At 37.2% G+C, this 23,413-nt stretch overlaps 1 protein-coding gene across 4 annotated transcripts in view; it reads right to left on the bottom strand.

The window, feature by feature from the left end:
* Positions 1 to 22,428, bottom strand: part of Fancc (FA complementation group C) — a 233,484-nt gene extending 211,056 nt beyond the window's left edge. The window contains exon 1 of one of the 4 annotated variants that reach the window (XM_063229056.1): positions 22,134 to 22,428. The gene's annotated coding sequence lies outside the window, so the exon portion shown is untranslated. Of the gene's footprint in view, positions 1 to 10,591; positions 21,839 to 22,133 lie in introns of those variants that run through there. The other 3 variants (XM_063229057.1, XM_003468401.4, XM_063229055.1) reach the window with 3 other exon arrangements.
* Positions 22,429 to 23,413: the final 985 nt, after the last annotated feature.

Below are 23,413 nucleotides of genomic sequence, written 5' to 3'. Positions count from 1 at the left end.
GTTTTGCTTTATGAAATCTCAGGATCCCTTCTGTTTCTCTCCTAGACAGAAGCTTTCTTTCTCTCAATAAACATATTCTGCTCATAACTTGTTGTCCTAAAATGCATTCTTTGTTTTTAGAGAACAAGAACTTATCTATGGACATTTAGTAGGTTGAAGTTTCTTTCCCTTACATCACTGTATTTTCTTCACTTTAGGCTGTATATTTTCATTAAAATTAAAATAATAACAACTTTTAAAAATTTTTTCTAAAAGATCCGCCTTCCAGGTCAGAGTTTTCATCTTAAATTTAATATATGTAATGAGTTTACAAACAATCCCTGCTATGGCAGAACAGTTTTGGGAGAGCACATAGGAGAAGAAAGGGTCAGTGGCACTAATTTTTTAAATTTGTATTTTAATTAATCTAAATAGTCAAATGTGGCTAATCACTATGACATTTTAATAGTACAGATCTAGAATCCTAGATTAATGACTCAAGGTAACTCAGAAAAGGTGGTATGTAGACTAAGTTTAAAGAGTGAATGGTCAAAAACAAATATTTAAAACTAAAAATAAGAAATCTAGCACCATATTAATATTCTTTTGCTGCATATAACAGTTCATCTTGATAAAGCTGGAGTCCTAGTCTGACTTCCACATGTCTTAACTTGAGGTACCACAATGACCACCACAGACAGGATGGCATAAACAACACTATTATACTTTCTTTCAATTCTGAAGACTTGAAAGTCCAAGCCAGCCAATATGGTTCCTGGGAAGAAAAATCTTCCTGAGTTATAGGCAGACATCATCTTACTGTGTGTTCACATGACCTCATGTATTAGAGAGAAATAGAGATCTCCCTCCTCTCATAAGACCACCAACCCTATCAATTAAGACCCCAACCTTATGACCTCAAGTTTAACCTTAATTTTATCCCTAAAGGCCTTTGCTCCACATGTAGTAGTCACATTGGAGATTAGACTCTCAACAGAAGATCTGGAGGGAGGGGACTCAATCTAAACACAAACCCTCTACACTTCCCTATCAACCTTGAGTTCCAATATTTTATAGACAATATTTCTCACCATCAATAATCTTTTTTGAAGCTCAGTTTTTTTGACTACTTTAACCATATTACCAATCTGTCTGCTTTAAATTTTTACCTAAGATAAAGATACCTAAAGATACCTGTAATCAACTAAGATTAAAACTTAACTTTGATTCTCAGAGTTGGCCTCGTAGAAACTATGTAGAAAATATTTAAAAGACCAGATTGTTCTTCATAGAGAGGACTAGCTGCAAGATTCGCCCTCGCAGACATCAGGAACTTGGAGTTGGGAAGCACTCCCATTACTATAACTGTTAAAGGGGGTTCACTATCCCTAAACTATCCGCACAATGTGATTTATGCTAAACACCTGCTTTCCCTTTAGGAGTCTGGAATTTGGTAGCTGCTAGAGGATACAATGTGACCAAACTCAAAAAAACCCCTGGGTACTCATCTCTAATAAGTTTCCTTGCTAGAAAACATTCATGCAAGGCATCAGAACTCATTCATGGAGCAATTAAATGTGTCCTATATGAGTCTGCAGAAAGAGCGCTCATGGAAGCCTGTTCCGGGTTTCTTTCATATTATAACCATGTACCTTTTCTTTTCCTAATTTTCCTTTACATCCTCTCTCTGTAATCAATCATAATTATGAAGACAACTGTGTTCTGAACCCTGTGAGTTCTCCTAATGAAATGTCAAATCTGGAGATGGAGTTTGGCACACATTTGTAATCCCAGCACTCTGAGAGGCTGAGACGTGAGGATCATAAATTTAAGCCCAGCACAGACAACTTAGCAAGACCCTGTTTCAAAAAAATAAAAAAGCTTGTAATAGGACTGTGGATGTAGTTCAGTGCAAAGGCCTTCTTTTCAATTCAAAAATAAATCAAAAAATTTTAAAAAGGACTTGATAAAGAGAAGACTTAGTATCAGAAAAAGGGCAAAAGGTCAGGTGAAGGAAAATCCCCCAGGGCAGTTAAAAAAATGTTTATAAACAGGAAAGGAGGAGGTTCTTCTATATCTGCCCAGATATCCTTCTCAAAAAAAAATTTTAATTGTCAAAAAAATTAACAGAAAACTCCACAATCTCTTAATACATATATTTTTTTAAAAGGAAAATAGAAAGAAAGAAGTGACAACACAACATCAGTCATTATAGTATTCTTTATGTTGATGGAAATATCCAGAGTTCCTCTGAATATGACAGACAGTAGTTAAGTCTGGCAAAAGTCTATTGGGGAGAGGGGGTGAACAGGTGCATGTGTGAAAGGGACATTCCATCACTACTAATAGTTATACTTTCCATTTTATGTGATGAACTGTTCTAAAATTGATTATGATTACTATACTTACTCAACTTAGTAAACGTGCTAAGAATCGCCCATTTTAAATGGGTGAACTGTATGATAGATAAATTATATTTCAATAAATCTATTTTAAAGTAATATATTTATCAAGGTACATGAAAAAAGTTCTCAATAAATATCACATTAGCTACATACTTTTTTCATAATTCCAGCTTTAATTTTGATACTTGACAATATCTGATTTCAACTGTTTTAAACAAAATTTTAAAAGTTTAAATGAGATTCAACTGTCTTTCTGTGACAAATGTTGCCTCAAATAGAGCACTAAGGATCACTTATACACAGTCATATAACTACTCTATTACCCAACTTAAAATTTTCCCCAAATGTTCAATTACAGATTTCAGTAAAGGCAAATGAAATTTCAAAATACAGTCACCACCAAACAATCAAAAGAAAGCCATACACACAATACTTCCATGTATAATCCTAAGTGTGACAAAAATTATACAAGAGGGAGCGCAGGTCTAGCATCAGTAGAATTAGTGGTGAGTGCTGATCTAGAATACACGAAGTCCTAGGTTTCACTCCTAGCATCTCAAAAAAAAAAAAAAAAAAGAAGAAGAAGAAGAAGAATTCATAGAAAAACAGTGTGCAGAAAGTAGCGCTAGAAAAGACCACATGGCCAAATTGATACCTCACTCACTAGTTCTTCCATTAGTGGAAACTAGGGAGAAAAACATTCCAGTGGTGCAGATTTTCAATGTTTGTTTCATCCTACTCTAGCTGAAAGACAACCATAAATAAATGCTTCGAATCATTTAAAATAAAATTCTTTCCTTAAACACAAAATTTCAAATGTTGCACTAGTACAGTCCTCAAATAACAGTTACTTTTAGTGTCCTTTTATTTCTATAATTGACCAAAGCAATTGGATTCCATTAACAGCTAATTTTTGCCAAATTTAATTTTAACAAATTCATTTAAGATAAAAGACCATAGAGAACAAAATATTTATACTATATTTTTGTTTTCCTACAATTCAAAAGCAACAGGGTCAAATTTTTTTCAGGCTATGAATAAACATATCATACTTCAGACTAAAAGCCTATTTTATTCCAAAATTTGGAGTGAAAAATAAAGCTCAAAAACAAATGACTTCTCAGCCTTGAATTCAGTGGCATTAATATTAATGGCAATCCTACTCATTTCAAAGGCATGTCTCACAGTGTTTACATTACAAAAAATGGGTCTGGAATGTCATCTTCAGTAAATGTGAAATTGTTTAATCTGAGGTTTTGCTAGATTTGTAACAGCTGCACTCGTGTTTACAACTATAATAAGGTCTTTACAGCATGGCACTCCTTTACACATTTTTTAGATCTGGTTGGTACAAACATGTTGTACTGATCAATGGAAATAAGTTTAGCATCTATAGAGCCACAAGTTTAGTTAGAATAAAGTTTTGTTTTGGATTAACAATGTACAACAAATGCTCATAGACCTTCAGAAGTTTTATGGTATTGGTATTAAAGCTTCATTCATATTACAAACATTCGGAAAATGACTCAATTTGTGTTTGTGGAATTCAAACTTTGGGGGAAGATATGCATATCAAATACACTGTGGATTTAAATTATTTGCGGGTCTCAGGGCACATAACCAAGCAGAGACTGCAGCATTCAAAAATTACTTTTTCTTCTAATGCCTTTATTCACACATTAGAAAGATGCAACAAAAAACCTGCCAAAAGCTTGCTTAAAAATGCTTCAATAGGAAGCTTCAGCTACCCTTGGATTGGGGGTACAGGGTAATGAAACGAGCACCAGACAAGAATTAGTTTCCCTAGGTAACAGTCAACAGCTAGCTTTGCCATTATCCTCAGTTTACTTCCCTGAAAACATTTCAGAGACAAGTCATTAGAATGTTTTTTGCTAAAATCAATTGAGTCTGGGAAACCAGAAATGCTCATTTCTTCTGATTACATAAAAATGCATAAACACAACCCATAAAGTTCTTCAGAAGCTATCTTGGCAATCTCTTGGGAACTCCTTAATTCTGAGACAGATTATTTTGGAAGACCCTCCTCTTTTTATGGCAGTTTTAGGGAGTGAACCTAGGGTCTCACTGCATGCTAGGCAAGCTCTCTATCACTGAGCCATATCCCTAGCCCTATTTTTCTTTTTTTTATGCTTGTCTTACTTTGATATACAAGGTTATTGTACAACTCATATATAATATATATGAACATAACCATAATCTGGAAAATACAAAATATTAATAAAGCTTGTGACCAAAATAATGTTAGATATAAATCAGGAAACCAAAAGAGTGCATAAAATCCATATTTATAAAACTAACAAGTTAAAAAATAGTTCATAAAAGAAAAAATTTTGATGTCTATGGGACATATATTACCAATAATGTTTACTACACAAATAATTTTTGGCAGTATAAAATTTTGAAAGTATAATTTCCTTCAAATGTATAAATTTGTTCTGACCTATCCATTTGTTTTCTAAGTGTTAGTTTCACAACTATGCCTCGAAATGATTCAAAAGTTGGTAAATTACTTTAGACAAAGATCATAAATTCAAATGTCCACATGGATAAATTAAATGAATAAAGCATTCAAAACAGGTTTGAGGCAACTAGAAAGTACAGCCTTGTCTAAAGTCAGCTAAGATTCAGCTCTTGCCAGCTGCTGTCAAAAAGGAACTCAAATTCCATATTATTAAACTGCATGTCATTTTTTTTTTTTTTTTTTTTGTACCAGGGATCGAACTCACAACCTCGTGCTTGCCAGGCAGGCACTTATGCCGCTGAGCTAAATCCCCAGTCCCTTTTCTAGGTTTTATCTTTTGTTTTTTGTCTTTTGGGTTTTTTTTTTTTTTTGCCATGTCACTTTTAAAGAGCTCAAAATGTGGACTTTTTAAAAAGGTGAACTCTTTTAGTGTTTAAATGTTAGTAACTGACTCAAAAAATCTTAAAACATGCACAACACATTAAATAAATTTGCAGAGATGATCTGGTATGTTTTACCAACTCTACAGTATTTGTTCCACAGGAGCTATGTTAAAAACCATCCATAGAAGATTTAAAGAACTTTTTTATAAGTTTTAATGCTTCCATTACCCACTTACGTGTGTTAATATAGTCAGCTGGGTTTGTTTTTTCTTATGAAAATTATTACCTTAATTGTGTCAAGCAAGAAAATTATCTGACAGAGAGAACATACTAAACAATTCTTTCACCAAATTCTTAAGGATGTCTAGAGGACAACCTTGACTAGAACAAGACCCAAGTCTATTTCATTCACTGTTACATTCCCAACACTTAGCATAGTTGTCTGAACCACAAACGAGTACAAAAGAGTGCAACAGTGCTCCCCACATTTGGGGACAACTAATATTTCCCACTTGGAAATTTTGTCCTCATTTGTCCACTTGATTGAGTTCTGACCAAAGGATTGAGGGCACAATTTAAGTAAACCATTTCCAGCTCTGGCCCCTGAAACTGCTCACGTCTTGTACTTTCTGGTTCCTACTACATGCAGCTGGAACTCTAGAAAGAAACAGCCACAAAACAGAAGAGAGTCTTGACCCTGAAGCAGAGAGACTCTGCAGAAAAAAGACTTCTGACATTAAAGTAGGAAACACCAGCAATAATTAACACTTGTACAGTGGTACTTTAGTTGATAAACTTGATTTCTTTCATGATTTTGGTCACAAACCAAATTGGATGAGAATCAAATCAAGTTCAATAACTAGTTTCAATGCTGACCCTCTGGAGAAATTTGATTTGGTTCTCAACCAGTTTAGTTTGCAAGCAGAATCATCGAGAGAACTGAGTTCAGAAGCAATGTACCACTATGTTATATTAAGCCACTGTGATTAAAAAGTTTATTAGCACATCAAGCATTTACTGTCACTAAATACAATGTTTGATACTTTATAAAGGAATGACTAGGAAAAAAGATTAAATGCTTCCGTCAACTAAGAATCTGGGCATCAAAAGTTCAGAGATTCCTGTTCTTCAGAGTTGGCTGACAAAGCTAATGCAAGATAACAGGATTCCAAAACAAATGATGACTGTAAAGAAGAACTCCCAACATTACCACAGAAACAGTTCAAGTGACTAAATGAGGACAAAACTCCCAAGAATGTATAACTCAACAAAGAAGGAAAAAGTGCCAAAAATTTGTATCTATTCACAATTTAAAAAACAAAAATGAAAAACCTTTCACCAAGCCTAGAAGAAAAATTCTTCAACTTGACAAAGGACATTTACAAAAATCCTACAGCTAACACTGTACTTAGTGATGAAAGAAAGACTACAAGGGAAACTATTGTTAACTTACTAATTATACTAATTTGACCTATAGATTTGATGTAATCTCAATCATCCAAGAGGGGAGGAGGGGATTGTGACTCAGAGATACAGTTCTTGCCTAGCATGTGTGGGTTTGATCCCTAGCAGCATGAAAAGATAAATTCCAGGAGTTGGGTTTTTTTTGGAGGTACCAACCACCTTATCTAAAAATGTGTGTAAAGGTTATAAGCAAAAATAATGATAATAATAATAATAATAATAATCCAAGATACTTCACATAAGAAGCTCTATGAATAGTAAATAAGCCCATCATTAATTAAAGGAGAAGTACAATATACAACTATAATGACACACTACATATCCATTAAGGCTAAAATTTGAAAGACCAGGTGTTATGAATTAAGAACTGGTGATCAACTTAAACACCAGCTGGATTACATCAGCATGGCACTGAGCGTAGATGCTCCACCTGAGGAAAGTTGCCAGCATAAATAGGTGGAAAAGGAGGAGGTTGTTAATGCGTTGATGTGTTATTGCATTGCGTTGAGGCATTGTGGGTTCTCCTACGAGTTGCTGTTTGAGCCACTGGTTCTCTTGGAGAAGCTTTGGTTCTCACATCGAGCACTGCTTCCTGGCTGCAGAGGGGAAGATGTGTGCTGCTTGGTCTCCAGGATGAGCTCGTCACGCTGGCTTCCTGGCATGTACCCGACTGTGTTGTCGGAAGAGAAGCTTGGGGCCTCTGTGTCACTGAGGATGGCTGTGGTGCCTTTCAGGACAGCCCTGGTCTTGGTTGTGAGTGTGACTTCTTGGCTGCAGCGTAGAACCCTCATTTCACCAGCACAGCTCCTTTACCCCACTGGCATAGACTATTTGGCTCCACCACTGACCTTTGGGCCTTCCCAGCATGGATCCATAAAACAGATTGGCATGATTCCGTCTTGTGGGCTTTGGACCGCCAGTTGGACAGGTGGGAGGCATTGTCATGAACTCTAGGTTTTTATCTGGACTCATGTGGAACATTGCTGTGGGATTTAAGGCCCTTGACTAATATTTATTCTATGTCTTTGGTGTTGCAGATAGATTTCCTGCATTTTCTTAACTCCCAGTGACCATTATAAAAATAATATTATAAACTCCATGTCCTGATTCTAATTGTTCTCTGCACAACCCCTAACTACAACACCAGGGATAAGACTCAAAACAAAACAAATTCAAAAACAGACAAATAGGTTTATGTCAAACTAAAAGGTTTTTGCATAGCAAACAAAGCAATCAAGAATAAAGAGATAATTTATAAAATGGGAGACAATATTTGTGTACTACCTGACAAGAGATTAACATGCAAAAAATATTTTATGAAACTCAACTTTATGAGGAAAAAAATAATCCTGTTAAAATACCTGTTAAAAACAGGTATTATGGCTCATATTGAGATGTTACTCCGAGGCCTCCTGGTGTCATAGATCTATGGAATGTGACGTTGAGTTTAAGAATGTGATGCTGGGATTAATGGTATGTGATTACTAACTATTCCAGATTGATTTAGCATAGTGCTGGGTGTGGATGATGAGAAGGCCTACCCTGGGTGTGGGCAGCACCATCCAAAAGGCAGGTAGCCTAAAAGGGATAAAAAGGGAAAGCAAGCTGTAGCTGTTGCTGCTGCTCTTGCTGCTTGTTGCCTTCTGCTGCCCTGCTATACCAGGACTGTTTCTCTTCTGCAATGACCCTCTGCCATACCTTCCTTCCTTGAGCTAGCCAAGTATGGAAGCACTGAAATTTCTACAAATTTTGTGCTGAAATAATTCCTTTAACGTCGAGTATTGAGTATTTTGTCTCAGCAATGAGAAAAAAATAAGACAGTAGGCAACAGACCTAAATTGTAATTTCTCACAAAGAAACACAAATAAACAACAGAAATACAAATAAAAAAAAGTTCAATGTCAATAATCATCAGGAAAATGTAAGTCAAACTCATAGTGAGTTATCACTTCACTTCAATTAGAATGGCTACTATAAAAGACAAAAAATAACAAATACTGGGAATCCTAATGCAGTGTTGGCAGGAATCTACAATGGAATAGACTGTATATTATCATGTCCTCCAAATAATTAAATACAGAAATCTTGTATGATCCAACAATCCCATTACTGGCTATATATCTAAAGTAAATAAAATCAATATGTAAAAGACACCTCTGTTCTCCCCTATTTATTGCAGCACTATTTATAACAGTCTAGAAATAGAAACAAGCTATGTTACCATCAACTGATGAATAAACAAAATGTGTATATATACATATATGTGTATATGTACATGTGAGGTATATATACATATATATTCTATATATCACCCATTAAACTGTAATCTGTAAGAACGTGGATAGAACTAGAGGTTGTTGTGTTAAATGAAATCAGCCAGGCATAGAAAGACAAAACCTTACTGTCTTACTCATATGCAGAATCTAAAAAACTCAGTGCCGTAAAAGTTGAGAATAAAACAGTAGTTACGAGAAACTGGTCAGGGTAAGGGGAAGAGTTGACAGAAAAGATTAATGAATAAGGTATTAAGTTATAAATAGGAAAAATAAATTCTGGTGTTCTATCACACAGTAGAGTGGCTACACATAATATGGTACTGTATATTTCAAAAAACTATAGAAACAATTTTTTAATGTTTTCATCAAAAGTAAATGATAAATGTTTGAAGAGATATGTATGCTTACCCAGACTAGAACAAAACTCATGTATCAAAATATTTGTAACACCCTGTAAATACATACACATAGACCAATTCAGAATAATAGATGACCTGACATCTCAACATCTACTCTCCATAATCACCATTCCAAGAAAATAAAGTGAGGTCATAATTCTGTTTCGAAATGCTTCTTACTGGAAACAGCCTACTTAAAATTTAGACCTAGCTGAAACTACCTGAATTGAGAAATACAGAGGATACAGATATTTAGTAAGTCATTTAAAACTGGCTAATGTAATAAAAGGAATTTGAGGGCTGGAGTGGCATAAGCAAGCCTTGCAAGCATGAGGTCCTCAGTAACCCCCGAAAAAAAAAGGAATTTGATGGTTCAAGAAATCAGCAAGAGAAGAGCAGACTTCCAAGTTGATCTATTTCTTCACAGTGCTTATCTATTGATGAGAAAACAGCTTCAGCCACTGCAGGAGCCATGTGGCACATCATACGCCTTAGAAAAGGGTATATACTCTATCCCAATAAGAGACCTCAAATGTCTCCAGACTAAAGTTAATGCCCACAATTAATCAATGATTGTGATCAAGCAGAGAGGGATTGGGAGATGGGGAGCTAGGGGAGAGGAAGCGGAAAAAGGACAGGATAAAGAGGCAAATCAATCAAAGTTTATCCCAGGAGCTGAAGTGCAATCAGTGTCCCCCAAAGCCTATAAAATGGTATCTACCAAAAGAAAATCTAGGCCCTATTGGGAAACAGAATGGAAGGATGGACACTGGTTAGGCATCAAAACAAGGTCAGTAATGATTATTATATAATAAGAACATGCCCTAAAGAAGCTAGCCAAGGACTATAGAAATAACACACACACACACACATACACACACACACACACACACACACACAGAGAGAGAGAAAACAACAGTATAAACTTAAGTTGCATAAGAACAGCGAAAAAGTCATTACTTCAAAACCAGAGATAACGTCAAGAATCAATAACTGGAGGCATCAAGATGATGGAGTAGTAAGCAGCAGAGAAAGAGTCTCTCTGAATACTGCCATCCAGACGCTGGAATATAGCAATGAGAGGAAGACAAGGAGGAGGGAAGTGGGTCCCCTAAATCCAGGAGGGATATGAAATGCAACTGAGGTCCACAGAGAGAGGTAAGAGAGAAACTCCAACAAAGAAGCAGCAGGCAGCTGATGGTACCTTCTTCCTGAGACAAGAGAGTATGGAGACGCAGTTCAAACCTGTGGACTGTTGGCAACCCCAGACGAGACAGAGACACAGCAATGGAGGGGAGCAGTAGATGTGAAAGACTCCACTAGCTGGTGATGAGTGCTGGGGGCTCTATCATCCTGCGTAAATAGTGATTGGCTGGGAGCCACCTGGAGAGGGGCAGGTTGAGCTCAGAACTCAGAGCAGCTGCTGGTTTCATCCAGCTGAACCCAGCAGGGCTCAGGCCCTTGGAAAGTGCACTGATGGCTTCAGGCCAAATGAGTCTAGCTTTGACCAGAAGATTCAGGCTCACTACCCCACCAGAAAGCTACTACTGACTCGCAGGACTAAATCAACATGGATTGAGACCCTGTCTGCACATATCTCCCAGAGACAGCAAACCCAGAAGTGGACTTTTTCATCTCTCTCTTCTTTGCTTTTTGCTATTGTTGTTGTGTTCTTGTTGCTGTATTTTTTCCTTTATTGTTTGATATTGTTTACATGTAAGTTTGAACATGGTTTCTAGCCTCTTCATGGTTCTTGTTTTATTCTGTTCTTTTTATCTCTTCCTTCTCTCTTTCCCTCTAGTCTTCTGCACTAATTTCCCAAATATAGCATGATCCCTCTTTGTTTGCCAGCCTTACTTCTAATCTGTTCTACCTCTCTATTTTTTCCCCAATCACTTTTAAATTTTAACCCCTGAGGGTAAAGTTGACATATTAAAGACATATATTGCATATAATTTTCAGGTCTGTTTTAGATTTTGTTATATAACCACAAATCTAGTTCATATGATTAAATGTGGCAAATTAATGGTTACTTCAGTTTTGTCATTTTCTAGGCTGTGATTCATACTACTGTGATTGTTGATGGCACCACTTTAGCCAAAAGAGACATAATTGTTCTAAACAGCTACTCTTCCTGGTATTCCAGGACTGAGATTGGCTAAGGATCCTAGAAAAACCATCAAAGTGCCAAAGAATCAGGGACTGCGACAAACACGCAGCAACTTCTCATTCCCAATAAGCTGAAGACATAGGATCTTGCAACAGACACAAAACCCAAAAAGCAGTACACCTGGAAGATACTACAGAGAAGTAGTCATCTGTTAAGGGTTCTAAATACTAGCAATAAAACAGCCTACCATAAGCAATTTATGAACATCACCCCAAGAATTAAACTAAAAAAGTAAAAGAAAATGGGAAGACACTTAAACAAGATGCAACCCCGGACATCCAGTTCACCAAAGTCAAATTCAGGAGGCAATGGGATGGGACAATCCCCAGGGCTATGGAAAAAAGGAATGCTTCTCCACTGTTGGTGGGAGTGCAGACTGGTGCAACCACTGTGAAATCAGTATGGAGATTCCTCAAAGAGCTTGGGTTAGCGGTCCCATTCAACCCAGACATTCTCCTTCTGGGTATCTTCCCAGAAGAATTAAAAACATCATACCATAGCAATATATGTGCACCAAATACCTATAGCTACACAATTAGTAATAGCTAAATCCTAGAAACAATCAAAATGCCAATCAACTAAGGAATGGATAAAAAAGATGTACTTTTATATAACAGAGTACGACTCAGCCATACAGGACAAAATTGAGACTTTTATAGATAAATGGATGCAATCTGATACTATACTCATTAGTGAAATAAATCAGACTCACATGTGTAAATATCACCATTTCCTAGTGTAAGAAACTGAAAGCATAAATGAGGTCTAAAACATACAAATGGTATTGTGAAATGGAAATAAATTTTTAAAAAGGAAAACAGAACTAGGATGGGTGAAAAGGAAGGAAAAAGAAAACATGCAAGTTCATCATATTATTAGTGTTTCTTAGTTCATAGAGAAGATTTGCACTTATATAGATTTCAAAAATTTTTATCCCCATATCTTGTACTCTGAGTATTTTAAATATAGTAATATAATAATAATATGCAATGTATTAATTATTGTTATTCTATCATCTTATTATGAAATTTTAACTTTTTCCATAAAATAAAAAGTAAAATAAAAACATACCACAGCAATGCATGTGATCCATGTTTTTTTTCTGGTGTTTTTTTGGTTTTTTTTTTTTTTTTTTTTTTGTCTTTCTGAGTCGGAGTCTCGCTATGCAGTTCAGGCTGGCCTTGAGCTCACTTTGTAGCCCAGGCTGGTCTCGAACTCACAACGATCCTCCCACCTCAGCCTCCTGAGTGCTGGGATTACAGACGTGAGCCACCACGCCCGGCGTGACCCATGTTTATAGCAACACAATTTGTAATAGCTAGATCTCAGAAACAACTCAATTGCCCATCAACTGGGAAATGGATAAAAAAGAGGTGGTCTTTTTATACAATGGAATACTACTCAGCCATAAAGGACAAACTGGAGACTTATAAGTAAATGGATGCAACTCAAGACTACACTTATAAGTGAAATAAACCAGAGGCACATGTGCAAACATCATATTGTCCTCTAATGTGAGAAGCTGAAACAGTAAATAAGATCCAAAATATATGGTACATATCATAAAAAGGGAAGAAACTCTTTGAAAGGAAAGAGAAACCTGGATGGGGCAAAGGAGAAAAGAAAGAAAAATGAAAAAAATATAATTTTATATATATATATATATATATATATATATATACACACACACACACACATACATATGAGACAGCTAAGATACACTACTAATTTATCTTAATTCACTGAAAAGAAAGGTTTGTGCTAATATTGTTTGGACAATCAAATACCTACATCTTGGACTCTGAGTAATTTAAAGATAACTATATGTAATGTATTAACCATTGTTACCCTCCTGTTATCTTGTTTTGGAATTTTTTTTTTCTCTTTAAAAGAAAAAAAAAAAGAGCTGGGGATACAGCTCAGTGGCACAAGCTCCTCGCTGGCAAGCATGAGGTTGTGAGTTTGACACCTGGTATCAAAAACAATAAATAAATAAATAAAATTTTAAAAAGGAAAGAAACGGACTGCATCACATAAATACAACATATAATATACAACAAAATCAGAAAACTTGGGTTAAGATTAAGTATGAGGCCTTTAATGTGACTGATTTAAGTAGTGATAACAATAAACAATAACAATAATGACAATATGATATGATATCAATAATGATAACAATAATGACAATAACAGGAACCAGTCTCAGGAAGATGTTAGAAGTCACTAAAGTAAATAGCACCTCTAAATTCTTATTAAATAAAAAAATTCAGCAATTCAGTATTTTCAAGTCTGATCAGCTGTGGATCAAAGCCAAAGTTATACTCTTGAAAAACATTTACCAGCTGGGAGTTTAGCTCAGCGGTATAAGCGTCTGCCTGGCAAACACGAGGTCATGAGTTTGATCCCTGGTACCAAAAAAAAAAAAAAAAAAAAGAAAGAAAGAAAGAAAGACAGAGGTCTACCCACCAACATAAGCAAGAACAGCCTCAGATTCAAGGCTTGAGAGTGCAGAGAAGAGTTTCTGGAGCAGGGATGTACCTCACAAACCCACAAAGCGTAAGTCTAGGCAAAGAAAACCATAGCTAGTGGTTTCCAAAAATGCATATATTGGAAAACTACTTGTGAAATTTTTATTGGACTCACCTTTTCCCTTCACTGGTTTTGGAGGCAAGTTAAGATTTTCTTTTTTGAATTTTTATTTTTTATTATTTTTCTTCTACTTTATACTTTTCTGTTACTTTCATGTAATTGTAGTAATTTCCTTTTACATTTTAGTGAGATCCTTTATCCCTCTGCTCTTTTGTCCTCATCTTCCATTGCTAAATTTTTCAAATTTTCCTTTTTATGGCTTCTTTCCCCACATCTTCCATCTTAGCTAGTATAACCATTAAGGTTTATTCATCTTTAGATAGTTAAATCTATGTTAATACTATTGAATACTTTTCTATTGTTAGTGGAATTACAGTTGTTGCATTAACAATTTACTGTAGGTAAATATTTGGTTGGTGTGTTTATACAATAATCTTAGATCTCTTCTATGATTAAGAATGGTATATTATCAGTTCTTATCCTATGTCAGTATCCAGCATGTCCCTGAGGTTGATGATTTTATTTCAATTGCCAGTGATATTGTTCTAGATATTAATAAGTTTCATCTGTATGTTTTAAAAAACAAATCTACCCTGGCCAGGTATGGTAACACATACCTGTAATATCAACACTCAGGAGGCTGAGGCAAGAAGACCACTATAAGTTTGAGACTGGAGTACACAGATAGTTCAAGACCAGTCTGAACAACAGAGTAAAAACTTTAAAAAAAAAAAAAACCCATCCTGAATCATTGTGTGTGTGTGTGTGTTGAGACAGAAGGAGGGAGGGAAGAACAAAAGGAGCAAAGAGCAAGAGGCATCAAAGGGTCTCATGGGTAGTTGCAAGAGAACCAAACCTCATATTCCAATGAAATAAATTTACATGAAATATATATAGTCAGCTGTTCACACACTAGCTTTCAGAGTAGCTCTGTGAACAGAAAAGCTGTTCACAGAGAAGTGTACTCCTGAGATACTGATCCCAGATCACCTTGAAGGAAGATTGGGAGTCAACTGTTGACCACTCGGTATGCCTGACCATGGTTCAAGGAGCCTGTGTAGGGAAGAGCCTGTGTAGTCAGTATTATAAAATCCACATTATTTTTCTAGAGGATATAAAAGAGCCCCTTCCCTGAAATCTAAAAAATGGAAACCATTGGCAAAAAATTAAAAATATAGTCAGGGGGGCTGGGGATTTAGCTAAGCGGCATAAGCGCCTGCCTTGCAAGCAGGCAGTCGTGAGTTCGATCCCCAGTACTGATTAAAAAAAAGGGGGGAAAGACAAAAAAAAAAATATCATCAGATGTGAAGTCAGGTTATCTGAAGGCAGATATCCTTCATGTGAAGGAACCTGTGAAGGCAGGTTATCTAAAGGGAGCCCACGCCTCCCGCTTTGGCTCTCCTCCTCCTACTCAACCCTACCTTCCACATACTTCACTCTTTCTAACTTCCAAAGGCCTGGAAAGGGACAAAGAAAATATAAAGCCCAATTCATCACTTGCAAAATCCTGACATATTCCTCAACCAAAACTTGTCTTTTGTTCCATGAATCGGAACTTTCTTTTTTTTTTTTTTTTTTTTTTTGGTCTTTTTGAAACAGGGTCTTGCTGTGCAGTTCAGGCTGGCCTTGAGCTCACTTTGTAGCCCAGGCTGGTCTGGAACTCGCAAAGATCCTCCTGCCTCAGCCTCCCGAGTGCTGGGATCAGAGGCGTGAGCCACCACGCCCGGCTCATGAATTGGAACTTTCACAACTCAAGAGATGAACTTTGAGGAAACTGAAAGTAATGAAGGTGATTAATCTGGGTCTAATTAGGGAAGAGACACTACAAACTGAAAAAGGAAAATATTCAAGGATACAAAGAATAATTCAGTATAATGGGATTGGAGTAACAATGGATTGATTGACCAGTAAGATGTAAACTTTATAAAGAACACAGGAAGAACAAATATAGAAGCAGCCGCTAGCCCTAGTGCTGAGCTAGAAGGCCCCAGGAAGAACACCTGTTCTCCTCAAGAATGCGGTGAAAACTTTTTCTCTCCAAATAGCTGTGGCTCACTGAGTGGTAGAGCTGCGATTATGGGCGCTTCACCAGTAGAACCTTACTTAGTCAAAAACCTATCTGTGATAGATGTGTCAAGTTGAGTAAGAAATGCCTAACTAAATTAGATCAGCATAGCTCTGGGTGGAAAATCAACCTTAGAGAGACAAGTTGCCTGAATGGTATAAACAGGAAACTAGGAAGGAAGTTTCACTTTTCTTTCTTCAGAGGAGCTCCAGTCTTCATCTCCCAACTTCCAGGACAGACCCTTCAGCATCCTGATACCAACTCTCACAGGATACTACACTGAGCTCCAGGCCCTGGCTCCTTTGGTTCTGCAGCATGTAGATAGCTCTTTTGCACTTGTCCACACCTGAATCTATAGGCAGCCATTTAAGCCAACCTTGTAAACCCTTTTATATTTATATATCTTGCAGACAATGCATTTCTCAGGTACTGACTGATACACTACTCTTCAGAGTATCAGGAAAAGCTGTTCACAGAGAAGTGTACTCCTGAGATACTGATCCCAGATCACCTTGAAGGAAGGTTGGGGGTCAACTGTTGACCACTCGGTATGCCTGACCATGGTTCAAGGAGCCTGTGTAGGGAAGACATACACAGGGGCCAGAACCTGGCAGCAGGCCAAGTAGGTTCCTGAGAAGATGAACGCCTAATGCCTGCACTGGAGCAGATGTGCAAGGCAATAATCTGGCAGATGACACAGGCTCTGAGCAGGTGCCCATGAGCCTCTGAAGCACAGTGCGCACCACCACAGAGCCAGCACTGGAGCAGACCAATATGTACACACACAGAGCATTGATACTAAAGAGACCAAGTCACTGGAAAAGTACCAAAAAGAAAATTTCAGAACAGATGATTTCATAGATGAACTCTATCAAATATTTAAAGAAATAATAGTAGTCCTTCATGAACTTTCAGAAAACATGAAGGAAGCTCTTCCCAACTCATTCTAAGGTTCCACTATTAACCACAAAGTTGAAGATATCACATGAAGTAATATTATCTGCCAGGGTTCCTCATGAACATAGACACGAAAACCCTAAATATAATATTTTAAAACCAAATCCAGCAACGTATAAAAAGGATTCTACTACATGATCAAGCATGATTTTCCCCCAGGAATGCAAGGTTAACATAACACTAGTGGATCAATTAACATTATAAATCATAATAAAAGAAAAAACCCATCTGATCATCTCATTGGATGGAAAACAGCAACATCAACATTTCTTCATAAGCATTCCTACCCATTTAGTATTACAAGGAAAAGCCCTCAAGGTAATGAGCATTTACAAACAACAGTTAACATGAAGCCAGTCACTGTGGCACAATCCACTTTGGAAGCTTGAGACAGGAAGATCACAAGATCAAGTCCCACCTGAGAAAATTACTGACACCTTGTCTCAAAATAAAAAAATAAAAGAGGTTGAGGTCAAAGATCAGTGGCAGAGAGCCAGAGGGTGCAATTCTAGTACTACTAAAAACAGCTAATATGATATTTCATAGTAAAAGATTCAATGTTTTGCTCCTGTGATCACAAGTCAGAAATATCAGCTCTCTCCACTGCTACTGAGCAATGCAGCAGAGGTTATAGCCAGTAATTTGGCAAAAAAAAAAAAAGAAAGTAAAGTCTTCTAGATGGAAAGGAACCAGTAAAATTGTCTTTATCCCATTTCATATCAAATCCAAATGATACTATATATAGAAAATCATATGGAATTCATACATACAAAAAAATAACCTACTGGAAGTAATAATCAGGTCACCAAGGTTGCAATATATAATAAACAACTATATTTTTATATACTGAAACAAATAATCTAGTCACAAATTTTTTAAAACATTTCTATCCATGATAGCATTAAACATGAAATACTTCAAGGTAAACTTAACAAAAGGGCAAGATTTTCACAGTAAAATGAACAAATATTAAAATAAATTAAAGATTTAAACAATTGGATAGATATACCATGTTCATGTTGAGATGACAATTCTTTCCTAAAGAGATTTATAGATTCAATTCCTATCAAAATCCATTGCAGCAGGGTTGCTCTGGAACAAATTACATGCTGACACTAAAATCTGTATGTAAATAAACCCATAATAGCCAAAATTTTTTTTGAAAAAGAAAACACTGGAAGACTTACATTTCCCAATTTCAAAATTTACTATAAAGCTAACATAGTCAAGACAGCCTGATGCTGATTTAAGAGTAGGCACACAGATCCCTGGAACAGAAATGACAGTCTAGAAATAAACCCTTACATTTTGGTTAACTGATTGTTTTTTAACCAAGTGCCAAGGCAACTACAATAAGAAATGACAATTTTTCAACAAATACTGCTGGGTAAAATGTATATTCAGATACAAAAAAAATTTTGGACACATTCCTTATGCCACACACAAATACTCACTGGACATTGTTGCCAGACTTCAACTGTGACCCAAAAAAGGGGAAAAAATAGATAAATTAAGCTTCCTTAAAATTGAAAACTTTAACATAAAAAATGAAAAAACATGTAACAGATTTAGAGAAGTTATTTATAAAACACATATCTGATAATGGACTTCTATCCAAAATACACTAATAATACAATAATAAAACAAACATAACAATCCAAAAAAATGGACAAAAGACACATCAAAAAAGACAGGCTAATAACCAGAAATATATGTTCAACACCATTAGGTAATAGAAAAATTCAAAATAAAAACATAATGAGATACCACACCATAACCACTAGGACAGCTTTAATAAAGATACAATAGTAAGTCTAGTAACCATGTGGCAAACTCAACCCCCAGCCCCTCCTTACAGCGCTGGAGTGAGGAATGATTGCAACCACACTGGACAACCGTTCAGTACATTCTTAAAAAGCTAAACTTAGTATACAAACCAGCAATTCCACTCCAAGAAAAATAAAAACATATGTCCAAAGGCTTGTACACAAATGTTTAGAGCGGCCTTATCCATTATAGTTAAAAAATAAAAGCAAGCCAAATGTTCATTAACTGATAAAATGTGGTACACAGACTACTTAAGCAAAAACCAGAAATAAACTACTGATACATGTTACTACATATATGAATCTCAAAAAACATGCTGAGTGAAAGAAACCAGATCCAGAGAGCATCTATATTGTAAGTCCATTAACAAAACATCTAAAGGGTAAATTTATGGAGACAGCAAATCAATAGTTGCCTTGGGCTGAATGTGGGAGTGGGACTGACTATAAGCTTACATCTGCAACTTGTTAAATTGATGCAAATATTTTAGTACTGATTGTGGTTATCATGAGATAATTATCAAAATTTACTAAACTTGCCCAAAAAACCTCTGCTTATTTAGAAAATAACAGTACATATTAAACCTGCTTTCTTGTAACTAGAGGAAAGTATAAGGATTGCATTATTGAGGAAGAGTGTAGATTCTCTTTGCTGTTCTGCTCTCCTTAAAGTTATATGCTAGGACCATAGTCCCTAGTGCACTTGTGTTGAGGTGGCATTACTTTTAAGAGATGGTGCCTAGTGGGAGGGAATTAGGTCATAAGCGGCACTGCTCTCAGGCGGAATTAATGTAGTCCTTGCAGGACTCCAGGAAGCGCCCATGAGTATGGGTCATTATGAAAAAGAGAGGTTCTGGCTCCTGAATCTATTTACCGCCTTGTCATATGATCACTTCCTCTTGTATACATTCCTGTCCTAAAGTTATCAAATTGTAATGTAATCAGGCGTGCTTCATCAGAGCCAAATGATGGCACCATGCTCTTAGATCACCAGAACTGTGTTTTCTATAAAAGGTACCCTAACTTAGGTATTTTGGTGCAGCAACAAAAACTAATACACTCCTAACAGTTTTTGTTTTTTGTAGTTCAGGCTGGCCTTGAACTCCTGCCTCAGTCACCCCTAGGCTGTGATTACAGGTATGTGCCACCATGCCCAGCTATGTAGCAATTCTTAACAGAGAAATAATTTCTATATGTCCAAGAGTTATGAGGAGCCTAACAAATGGTCAATTTTGTAAATGTCCTTTCTAAACCAGGTCCAGATGATGATGACGATGATGATGGTGGTGGTGGTGATATTTGTTATTTTGTAAAAAAAAAAAAAAAGTAATATGCTCAAAATTTGTATTGTTCTATGAACTGTTTTTCCTTCACCGCTTTTACTGAATTTTTTACTGAAACACTGAAAATTCAAGGTACCTCTCCTTTCCTATTAAAATGTTAGTGATTCAGGACCCACAAAACAAGAATATCCATATCCCTTAGACCAAAATAAAATTTTAAAAAATCATTTCTTGCTAGATTCCAGTCTTATGTGATGCTCTACCACTACTAATTAGAGCCAACACACATGTGATATTCCTCTGGGATTCTCTGTGACTGAGACGGTCAATATAACTTTCAATCGGCCAACATGGCCTCTCTATAGCTGGTTTTCATAAATGCAAAACTTGTGTAATTGTTACCGGAACCACTTGTTGAAATATGGAACTGGTTAAAGATACCATTTTTTTAAGTGTGCATGCACAGTTACACCTATAGCCATTTAGCTTCCACATCCAATCAATACTTTAAAAGGACAGAACAAAAAATACCAACAGGTTGCCCTTCTTTTCTGTGGTCTTAGCCAATACCTTTCAAGAAATCATGTAGTATGATAATGAAAAAATGAACTCAAATCTATCATATACAAAAGTACAGTTAAGCCCAATTCTAAAGAAATAGTCTCTAACTTTACTCTGGAGGGAGAGATGATAGACTATATATTATGACTATATTTCCAGGTGAACCTAGTATATAGTACATTACACAGAAACCTCAATTTAAGTATAACCGACAAAGTCATAATGAACAACTCTAAGCCAGCCTATGTGATGAATGATCCCAACACATGGTGTCAATTCTTTCATTTGTAACAACTTTCCTCCACTGCCCCCTTCAGGGAGGTAATGAGAAAATGTTCTGAAAGGTCTATCAACAAAGGCTGGTAACATTCAGAACCAGCTGAAGGTGGATGACCAAATGTAATCTGTGATAAACGTAAATTAATCGTATCACAGTTTCGGACGCATTAAGTAGGTAACGAGTTAGACTAAAACCATGAAGAGCCCAAGGCTTTCAAAATGTTTCAGATTAAAACAAAAACCTTTGCTGGAAAATACTTCGGCCTTTTTCCATATGCTTGTGTCTCAAACTTTTTATTTTAATACTTTCAAATCTTTTCCCTGCTCGGGGGGAGGAGCCCATACAACAGGTTCACTGAATTAAGATGCACAGTTGTAAACGCGTAAAACATGTAAAAGAGCAAGCCAACAAACTACACTCCGAGTATCCCCTCACGGGCTTTGAAAACGATTTGCCCTAGTACTCTGTGTTGTGGGAAGACAGTCGCGAATCAACCACTCCCCTCCGTCCAGCGCTGAAAGGCTGAGGGCGCGAGGGCCAACAGCGCCTCCTGGGGCTCCTCTCATTGGCACACGGGGAAGACCGGGCCAGCTGCACTGAGTCGCGAGTTAACAAGAGAAAGCTCTTCATGATCCCACAGACCCGACGGAAAGAAAATTCACCTCTGCTCCATTCTTTTAAGACATAGACTACTGCGCTCAATGAACACCACCACCCACCAACAAAAAAGAAACGCAAAACGCCAACTCCCTGCTCCCATCGCGAGAGGGAGGATTCTGCAAGAATCCACTGCACGCCCCGCCCCCGCCCCTAGACTACGCCCCTAAAGTAGGCCCGCCTCCAACACCAAGCCCCCCCCCGCTGGTCCCGCCTCCCCATATGGCCCCGCCCAGACCCTCCCCATCTTTCTCCTCGGACCCCAAACTCAGCAGGACCCCGCTCACCCACCCTCAGGCGCATGAACCACACTCTCGCGAGTCTTCCCTCTCTTTTCCTCCTCCACACAGCCCCATACCTCCACAGCTGACGCGCGGGCCAGAAGCCTGAGGGAAGCGCCGTCTTCCTTTCCTTCCGCGGCCTCTCTCTTACCGGGTGGTCCTCGCCAACACTTCTACAGCAGTTTGGGCTGCGACGGGAAGGAAGCCACCGCCCGGGCTCTGTGGCTTGAAAACTTGGCTTGGCCTCGTATGGGCTTTTTGTTTTGTTTTGACTTTTTTTGAAATTTTCCCGCGAACGTCCTTCAGTGAAGCTGCGCGCGCACACGTACGGGTCCGTGGTGCATTCTGGGGCGCGGCGTGCGGCCCCGCGCGCCCAGCATCCTCTCGTGAGATTTCCGAGGACTCGGGCCCCTGGGGGCCGCGCTAGGGGGCGGTGCCCGGCACCTGTGCGTAGACCCCCGCCCGTGATGGGGGGCGGGTAACACAAACTGGGTTTCTCATCGAACTACTACTCAATTATTTTAAGATTGTGTTCAAGTGCGGAGGAGGTTAAACTAGAAATTAGTGCTTTACAAATAATTGAGGCTTTGTCAATAGAGTAAAATCTTAGCAGAGTCCTAGAACCATGGTTTTCTGGCTGTTTTCAACAACGCAAGAGGTATTTTTTGGTTTAAGGCCCACCCCCTCCCAGGCCTATACAATGTTTAAGGTTCAAATCAGGTCAAATTATATTTAAAGCCATGTAAATAAATAAGAGCATTTTTCAAGACTTTCATCCATGTGGGTGGTATTAGCTTACCTTAGGTTATTTTTTATCCTTGAATTAGTAATACAGGGAAATCTTAACATAAATTTAATTTAAAAAATAGGTATATACGATAATATGAAGCTATGGTGTTCAGAAAATTTTTAAATCGATGTCTCAATCGTAAATTATAATTGTAAAACTACTTCACGTATGCTTCTAAAAAATAAAGTCAAATGTATGCCTAAAAATTGGCTCTCAATTATTTAAACACAAGCTATTACAGTTAAGGAATACCCATTTTACCAGAGGCTGGATTCAATTCAGAAATTTAAGTTACTTTATAGCTCTTAGTGATAAAAAGAGTGTATGGTAGGTGTAGCAATAAAATTCTAAAGAAAGAATACAGTAAAGGGACCTGATCTAAAACTGAAGACAAAAAGGGCAGAATCTGGGACTGTTTGAGTCCCCGTCTACTAAAGAGGTCTATTTTCTTTAAGTATATATCCTGTGATGTGAATAGTGTATGTGTTTGAGTGACACTCACTGTGACACTTTGGTTACAAGAAAGTAAGGCTTGCGGGAAATTTTAAATTAATGTTTTAGTCTTGC

The sequence above is a fragment of the Cavia porcellus genome, unplaced genomic scaffold, assembly GCF_034190915.1.
Source record: "Cavia porcellus strain 051 isolate PalLab524CR breed Dunkin Hartley unplaced genomic scaffold, mCavPor4.1 scaffold_17, whole genome shotgun sequence".
Taxonomy (NCBI): domain Eukaryota; kingdom Metazoa; phylum Chordata; class Mammalia; order Rodentia; family Caviidae; genus Cavia; species Cavia porcellus.
This window is presented reverse-complemented; position numbering and strand designations above follow the sequence as displayed.